Genomic DNA, 9,545 nt, shown 5'->3' on the forward strand with positions numbered 1-9,545 from the left:
AAATATATATCAGCATCATAACCCCTCCCTGGGCATGCACATTTCTAACTCTCTCATAGGTGGGCTGCTGATAGCACGAGGCACTGTGTCACTGATCATCTGTAGGGCACCTGATAGGGCTCACTGCGCAGGCTCAGGGCACCACCAGCCTCGTAAGCCTCGTGACTTGGCAACATGCCTAGGAGCCATCTTGAGCCACCGCCCCATACCATCTAGCTGAGTGGGCCCCAACATCCCCCCCTTTTTGTTTCATTAAAATTAAGGCTCGGGGCTGTGTCTGTCTTAGATTGTCAAACCTCAAAGATCATTCTTACCCATCATCGGGAAAGCAATAGCATGATTACTCCCCTGTCTTAGGTTGATATGATCCTGGGGATGATCATACCTGTCTTTGACTATCGATCCAGCATATTGAGCCATATGTGAGAAGATGAGCCAGCTTCAAGGGCAGCCAGAGCTTGCATTAGCTTGTGCTGTTGTTGCACAGTTTGTTGTCGAATACGCCTGATATATCCAACCAGGACACAGCATACTACCACCAGCAAAAAATGCCCAGAATGCCACGCCACCCCAATCTCTTAAGAAGCCCACTGTCTCCTGTATCAGGTCCATCCATTGTTGTACTGAGGCAATCTCCACATGGGTAGATTTGATCGTGAAAATGGACGCTCGAAGTTCTGTCATAGTCTGTTCAAATTTATGGCTCCAATTTCCCAGAAGCATTCTGCCTATCTGTCGGGATAGATTGCCTGCATGGGAAAAATTCTGATACTGCACAGAGGTTATGCATAATCCAGACAATTTTTGAATACATGGTACCATGGCCATCTGTCCCAAGATGTCAACCTGTTCTTGTAATAGGTCCACTCTTTGATTTACCATCATTATGCCTGCTTTAAGCTGCCCATTTATTCGAGCTTGTTACACTATGGCAGTAGCTGTACTTGAGGATATCGTATTTACAGCAGCAGCCATATTAATTGATGTTGCTAAGGCCACAGCAGCAGTTGCTGCTGCAGCCACGGAGGCCATAATTATTGCAATAAGAGCACTCACCCCAAAGTCCCTCCTTTCTCATTTCAAAAGGACCGGGAGGGAATTCTCATCCACCCTAACAGGCCAAGGCACAGCAATAGGCATCCGCAATACTATCGTCCAAGGAAAAATAGTAGCATTCCAGCAAAATATTAAAAAACAGGTATCATTAGAGCAAAGTAAGGTATCATTAGAGCCTCTTTGACTTTCATAGTAGTAATCTTAGACCCCATGATAAGTCTTGCTTCGTCGCAATCCGCGAGCTTTCTACTTTGTCGCTAAATCCTGCGAACCTACACAGCGCTGTCCCTTCATCGCTTACCTGCAAACTTACCCCATGGCTTGCTTCGTCGCAATCTGTGAGCTTTCTACTTCGTCACTAAATCCTGCAAACCTACACAGCGCTATCCCTTTGTCGCTTAACCTTAGACCCCACGGTGTTCCTGGGTCTCGGCACCACTTGTCGCGTCCCTGTACGGGCCACCACTTGTCCCGTCCCTAAGGCTCCAACCTGCAGAGCCCCAGGAAAGAAGACACAAATGCCGAGTCTGCTGATGATACTTCTTTTTTAATGGTGCTTCTTCAATCCCCTAATCAGTCTCTCTTCAATCTCTCTTCAAATGCGTACAGCAAACAAATATATATCAGCATCATAACCCCTCCCTGGGCATGCACATTTCTAACTCTCTCATAGGCGGGCTGGTGATAGAACAAGGTGCTGCATCGCTGATCATCCGTAGGGCACCTGATAGGGCTCACTGCGCAGGCTCAGGGCACCACCAGCCTCGTAAGCCTCGTGACTTGGCAACATGCCTAGGCGCCATCTTGAGCCACCGCCCCATCCCGGTCTAGCTGAGTGGGCCCCGACAGCAGACTCCTTGTGAAAGAGTGATCAAAAATTTCAAGAGCGCTGGGCATGGTGGTACACGCTTGTAATCCCTGCCCTTGGGAGGCGGAAACAGGAGGATCGCACAGGTTCAAAGCCAGCCTGGCTGGTTTAAGAGACCCTGTTTCCAAATAAAAATATAAAATAGGTCTGGGAGTGTAGCCCAGAGGTAGAAGAGTTTCCAGGAACCCCAGTACCACCAAAAAAATTTTTTTTCAAGAAAGAATATAATGGTGACTATGAGGAAAACATAGATCCTGGTAAGCTGTGGACCCTCCATAAAATACAGTGACCAGCCTTTGATAAAGTGTGGCCTGTGGAAGTTTTATTCAATAGAGGTTTAGTTCAAAATATATGATATTTAATCACCATAGACCCAGGACAACCAGACCAGTTCCCCTATATAGATGCATGGCTCTAATTTGTCATCCATCCTCCTGGTCTCCAGAGTTCTAGTAGCCAGGGGCATATAGAAAATGTTGTCTTCCAAGAAACTGTTGAAAGTGGTACTAGTTTTGGTCAGAGACCCTGAAAAACTATAAATTCCATCTCCTTACCACCCTGCTAATTGGACTGAGTGGTCATATATTTCTGTGTCCACTATGACATCTATGGGGGTTGATAATTTGGCTGTTGGCTCCCCATTTCCTGAGGAGACTCCAGGGCCACTAGTTCTGTCCCCATACACTCCAAATCCTCCCCCCTCACCCTCTCCAGGGTATTCTAGGCCAGCAAAGTAACTTCCCTTGTAGGAAGTATGCAGACTGGGAACAATAGATTTAGACAGTTTGTCTCAGGGCACCTGAGTCTAGTATATTATTCATTACCACCACAGACCTCCTTAACTGGAAGCACCACACTCCCTCCTATTCAGAAAAACCTCAGGACCTTGTGGATTTGATCCAGGCAATCTTTAAGACTCACAACTCTACCTGGAAAGATCGCAGATAGCTGCTTCTCACTATCTTCAATATATTGGAATGGTGCCCATTCCTCCAGGCAGCTACCTGGCTTGTTGAGAAAACTGCCCCATCGGGGACTATGGATCTAGCAGCATATGCTAGACTCTGTTTGCTTACAGAAAATCCCAACTGGGACCCCAAATATTCACAAGATATAATAAGAATTGCTCCAGGGCATACGGAGAGAAGTCAACAAACCACTAACATAGCAAAAATCAGTGAAGTACTATAATAGCGAGATGAAAGTTCTAGTGCCTTTTATTTTTTTTTCCAAGAACCCACATGTTTCTCATCATTTATTAAGAAAAACTAAGGGCAATAAAAAGAGAAACTAGCAATACTAATATTTTAAATGGTCTTACGTACATATTAAATTATAACAATCAGAGCCCCTCATATAATTATCATATAGCATAAATGAATTAATAGTAACTCTTATAACAGTGATCACACATACTTAATGATTAAAAATTGCTAGCTGTTAACATCCCTTTGGCCCACAAACGTTCAACCTTATTGATTACCCGGCCACCATGTGGAATCTTCAGAGATTTTCTCTTTTATTTTTTAGTCGAGAGTCTCTATGAAATTGCACACGACAGACAGGGAATGCTACACATAGTCCATGCCTGATTCAAGCCCATAGTTAAACCATCTCCAGGCCGCAGTGCTCAGCGTGTTAAAAAAATATGTGATTATTTTATTTTTTTTATTTTATTTATTTATTTTTTATTGGTGCACTGTATTCATACATCATAGTAGGATACATACTTTTGTAGACATACATGCACACTTTTCCCAGTCAGCCCCCACCCAATCCCAACAACATTCTCTCCCTATCCCTCCCTCCCATGCTTGGCTTAGTAGTTGACATCTAGTATTATGGCAATTTATCTAAAATTAAAAATGATAATCTCACATAACAGTTTCATTTGTCTGATACCAAGCTTTTGATGAATTAAAGATAACATTTTAATATTTCTTTTTGCTTTCTTTCTTACCAGAGAATATTTTTTTCTATTTTTTAGGTGAAACTATTATATATTTATATATATTTTTTTCAGAAAAAAATCTATCCTGATATGGAATATGGAGTCTAGGTACCCAAAACGATCTTGAAAAAGAACAAAGCTAGAAGATATATATTTTCTGATTTCAAACCATATAAAGCTACAATAATTGAAACAGTGTAGTACTATTCTAAAGGCAGATATATAAACCATTGGAGTTAAATAAAAGCCTAGAGCTAAATTCTTCCCTATATTGTCAAGTTATTTTTGACAAGGTTTCCACGAACATTTGGTGGTGAAAATGATAATCTTTTAACTAAATATTGTTAAAAAATAATAATTACTTGGAAAAGAATAAAATTGGACCCTTACCTAATCCCATATACAAATATTAACTCAAAATAGATAATAGACCTAAATATAAATCTTAAGACTATAAACTTTTAGGAGAAAATCTGGGTCATAAAACCTCACAACATTGAAATTGGCAGTGATTTCTTGGTTATGATTTCAATGGCACAGGCAACAGAGGAGTATACAGACTCCCTAAAAAATAAATAATAAAAAATTGTATATCCAAAGACAATGTAAACAGAGTTAACAGTTACTAATAGAATGGGATAAAATATTTCCAATTGCTATATCTGAAGGTATATTAATATTCCAACTAGAAATCCTAAAAATTAATAACAATAAAGGCAAACAATACCATTTAGAGATAGGTAAAAGACTAACATAAATAATGAATCTCCACAGATAACCAATCTTAATTGTCTGTTGGATGGAAACTCTTGTTTCTCTGGTTCTGGTGTGTGTTACCTATTTCTTCTTTGTAGTTAATCTCTTTGAGTATTTTCTCTAGTTCTGGTTTTGAAGACATAAATTCCTTCAGTTTCTGTTTGTCATGGAAGCTTCTTATTTCTCCATCTAATTTGATAGAAAGTTTTGCTGGGTAGGAAATTTTTGGCTGGAAGTTGTTTTCTTTCAGAGTTTGGAATATGTTACTCCAAGCCCTTCTGGCTCTCATGACTTGGTTTGGGAAGTCTGGAGTGATTCTAATTGGTTTGCCTCTGAATGCCACTTGGCCCTTTGTTTTTGTTGCCTTTAAGATTCTCTGCTTGGCTTCCACATTGGTCATTTTGACAATTATGTGGCATGGGGATCCTCTTCTCCGATCCTGTCTAAAGGGAGTTCTATAAGTTTCCTGGACCTTTGTATCAATCTCTTGCTCTATGTTTGGAAAATTTTCTGCTATTACTTCTTTGAAGAGATTGTTAATCCCTTTGGTTTCACTTTCTTTTCCCTCCTCTATTCCAATTATTCTTAGGTTAGCTCTCTTAAAATGGGCCCATATTTCTTCAATATCAGATTCCTGCTGTTGGATATTTTTTTCTAGATTAGGAACTATGAGTTCATTTTTGGATTGCTCATTCTAAGAGCGAGATTCTGTTCTCCATGTGTTCTAATCGGTTGTTTGTGCTTTGAATTGAGGCCTTTACTTCATTAATTGCATCCTTTATCTCTTTTTGGCTCTCTCTGAGTTCTTTTCGAAGCACCTCTATTATTTCTACAGTTATTTTCCTGATTTGATCTTCTAGAAATCTCTGATTTTCTGTTTTATCAGGTTCTGATGTTATGGTGTTTTGGGCATTAATTGCTCCAGTATTATTCCTCTTTCCCATGATTTCCGATGTTTGTGCCTTCTCTGGGTTCTTCCCTTGGGTCACTATGACTTCCCTTAAGGTGTTCTGGATCTCGAGTCAGTAGTATCTCGGACCCCACTACTCCTTTACTGGGTTTTATCACAGAGTCTCCGACCCAGAGAGTCGATAGAGGCTGCTTTAGACTGTGGGGGGTGCCAGGTTGCACGTTCTTCTATGGTGTGATATCTCTGCCACCGCCCCTCCCCCACTGGGTCAAGTCCCAGAGAGTACAGTACTGGGATTTCTCCTCTGTGGCCCGCAATTTGACTCACTGTTCTTGAGTACGCAGATGTAGCTGTACTGGCCTCGCTGAATTCACTGCTGCTGCCGCCGGTGGCAATATGGCACTGCTGCTACGCCCTCGGCTATGGGGCTGGCATTTTTCTTCTTGATTTTGATTTCTACTCTGAATCCCTGCAGCGTGTGCTGAGCTCGGCCACTGGGAGCTTTAGATGCTCTCTGCGCAGAGAAATCCCGCCTAGCTGTTCTGCAGTGGCTCACCTCGGCTTGCTGTAGCCGTCCCATGAATTCGCCGGTGCCTCCGGCAGTATGGCACTGCTGCCGCGTCTGCAGCGTCCTTGGGCGCGAGGCCGGTGTATCTCCTCTGTGGCTCTGTTCTCAGTCCGCTTTCTCTCTGGAGCCTGGTGATTTTTTGTTTCACTGGTGATGGTGTTTTCTGGTTATGAAAGGCGCTGATTTTGTGGTATTGGAGATTTGTTGTTAGCGGGGCTTTTAAGCCCCGCTTTTCTCGGTCGCCATCTTCCCGGAAGTCCTGATTATTTTAATTCCTTAAACTGATCAAATTTTACATTACAAAAATGGAAGTAAAGTAGTTTCACAATGCCATTCCCTCACTTCTAGTGCCTTTTATGAGCAGCTACATGAAGCCTATCACACCTTTACCCTTTTATACCCAAAGGCACAAAAACATTTACAGATGATAAATATGGTCTTCATTAGTCATAGTGCAAGGGACATCCACTGCAAGTTACAAAAGCTGGATGGCTTTGCTGGAATGAATGCTATTCAATGACAGGAGATAACCAACAAGGTCTTCACAAGCTATGGTGTAAAATAAAAAGGAGAAGTGAACAGGAAGATGAAGAAAAGAGCTGATCTCATCATGGTAATGCTGCTGTGTTCCTCGGGTACAGGTCAAAGGACCCCCACCAGGATAACCTCCAGGAAGAAGACTGTGCCTATGCCAGGACCAGTGTGCCTTCTGCAAGGTAATTCAGCACCAGAAAACTGAATGACCTAAAAGAAAAAAACAAAGTTACCACAGCATGAATTGCAAGATCAACACCCACAGTTGCTCACTGTTGAAAGAGCCAGTGCAGGAAGATTGAAGGGGACTGGGCTCTATCACTCCGTGATACAGGAGCTGAGAATTCAGCCATTTATGATCCCTGTTGTTCCTCTCACCAGAGACTTAATAGATATTATCAAGGCTACAGGAAAAACTACCCAGCAGGACTTATGCAAGCTCAGGCACTGTGCAATAGGAGGATGAGAAATTATACATCAGTTTCTCTATATGCCACAATGCCTAGTGCCAGTGCTGGGGAGATACATTTTGAACAAATTATGGACTACCATTACCTTTTTCAAAACAAGAAAATTATGTCTCAAGGTACCCACTTGACCCCCCACCCCCTACTAGGGACTCATCCTCATCCTGCAGGTTCCCCAAAAGGAAGAATGGAGACTGCTTAAGGGTCAAAAAGAATAGCCTCTAAACACAAGATGGGTCAAAGATGGCTCATCATATGGGCAGAAGACAACATGCTAGGTCTTATTTAAAAAAAAAAAAAAACAGGCCACAGTATTAATAGAACTTAAACCTGGGGCCCAGGTTGTCCACCTGAGACAATACCCAATTCAGCAGCAAGCCTTGGAAGGCACTTACCTGCACCTAGAGAGAACATGGCATCATCATCCCCTGCCAATCTTCCTGGAACACACTACTCCTAATGCTACAGAAGCTAGGAACCCAATAACTGTCTTCCTGCATTCAATGGTGCCTGACCCCTATACCCTCCTCAGCCTCCTCCCACCCTAGACAAACTATTCACTCTATACATCTCAGATAAAAACAAAACTGCAGTCAGAATCCTGGTGCATAGTTAGAGTCATGGGAACATCCAGTTGCCTACCTCTCAGAATAGATGGATGGAGTGCAGTTGGATGCCCACCATGTTTGTGAGCTGTCACTACAAAGGTGCTGCTTGCTCAAGAGACAGACAACCTGACACTCAGACAAAGCCTCTGTATCTGCATGCTCCAATCAGTTCTAACCCTCATAAATTCTAGCAGAGTCATAGGAAAAAGGGAGCCAATTAATGATTTTTCAGTAATTCATGTCCTCTTTCAAGAAATTATTCCCTGGTTTGGCTTACCTTTTCTGATAGGTTCTGAATGAATGAGATGAATGGCTCTGCCTTCATCTCAGAAGTCATTCAGGCTATGGCAGTAGCTCTCAACATTACATAAAAGTTTCATGTGGCCTATCACCTACAAAGCTCAGGGGAAGTTGAGAGGATAAACCAGACCTTAAAAACGGTTAAGAATTTTTTTCAGGAATCAAACATCACTTGAGTGAGTGTTTCTAGTACTGTTTAAAATTAGGTGCACCCGCCAGGCATGGTGGTGCACGCTTTTAATCCCCGCACTTGGGAGGCAGAGATAGGAGGATTGCACAGGTCTGAAGGCAGCTGCGCTGGCTTAAGAGACCATTTTCAAAAAAAAAAAAATAGGTCTGGGAGTATAGCCCAGAGGTAGAAGGGCTTCCAGGAATCCCAGTACCTCAAAAAAAAAATTAGGTGCACCCTAACTAAGCAGATGAGGTACTTACCCTCTGCAGTATTGTAAGTCTGGCCTCCACATATTGTGTTATCTCCCTGGGAGGCTGCAAGAATGTGAAAAGACCCAGTTGCATCAGCTAATGTTGGGACCAAGAAAAGTTACCCAAAAGCTTTTCACCTGGGTATTAGATAAGGCCCTCATAAGTCTTTTCTCTACCATCAACCCATTCCAGCCAAGGAATTTAGTGTAGGTAAAAGATTAGAACCTGACTTCACTAAAAGTTCAGTGGAGGAGATTCAAAATGGCGACTGAGGGACACAGCATTTCTCAGTAGCTGAAATAAATAAAGTTCAACTACTTAGAAGGCAGAGTCTTAACCAAAAAATAAATAAATATATCTCAGGAACCAAAACAGATCCAGGTACCTCGGCAGAAGGAATCCAGAAATCCTGAAATTGAGACCAACTGGAAAAAGAAGAAGATGAAGATGAAGAAGATGAAGGAGAAGAAGGAGAAGGAGAAGGAGAAGGAGAAGGAGAAGGAGAAGGAGAAGGAGAAGGAGAAGGAGAAGGAGAAGGAGAAGGAGAAGGAGAAGGAAAGTTCGGGCATCGGGCCTGTTGCAGATACAACCTGGCCACCCGCCAGCACCAGCGCCAGCGCCAGCGCCAGCGCCAGCGCCAGCTCCAGCACGGGTTGCTGGCCCAAATTGCATTCCCTGGTCCTGACTGACACCACAGTAGCCAGATAGTCCAAGAGTTTGAAAATGGACATAGAGCCTCATTTTAAGCAGTGAGTGGTGCCTGAGCCAGAATCCTGTGTGCTCACCAAAGATGGGACCATAGCAGCACAGTGAATCCTTCAGACACCTGGATCAAAGAAGCCAGGTATCTGAATGCATCCAGAAAAGCTGCAGAACTCAGCGTGTGCCCCAGGTCTGGCACTGGCCCTGGATGCCTGTCTCCCACCCCAGGACCCAGCACTGTCCTCATGCACCCTGCCTGCACCCCAGGACCCCCGCTAGTTGCCTTTGCCCCTGCACCCTTAGACTCAGCACTCACCTTGTGTGCCTAGCCCATGCGCCCTGCCAGAGCCCGGGCACTAACCTCGCAGGCCTTACCTGCTTCCTGGGAGGTCATAGCTCTGT

Source organism: Muscardinus avellanarius (genome assembly GCF_963383645.1).
Source record: "Muscardinus avellanarius genome assembly, chromosome: 15".
NCBI classification, from domain to species: Eukaryota; Metazoa; Chordata; class Mammalia; order Rodentia; family Gliridae; genus Muscardinus; species Muscardinus avellanarius.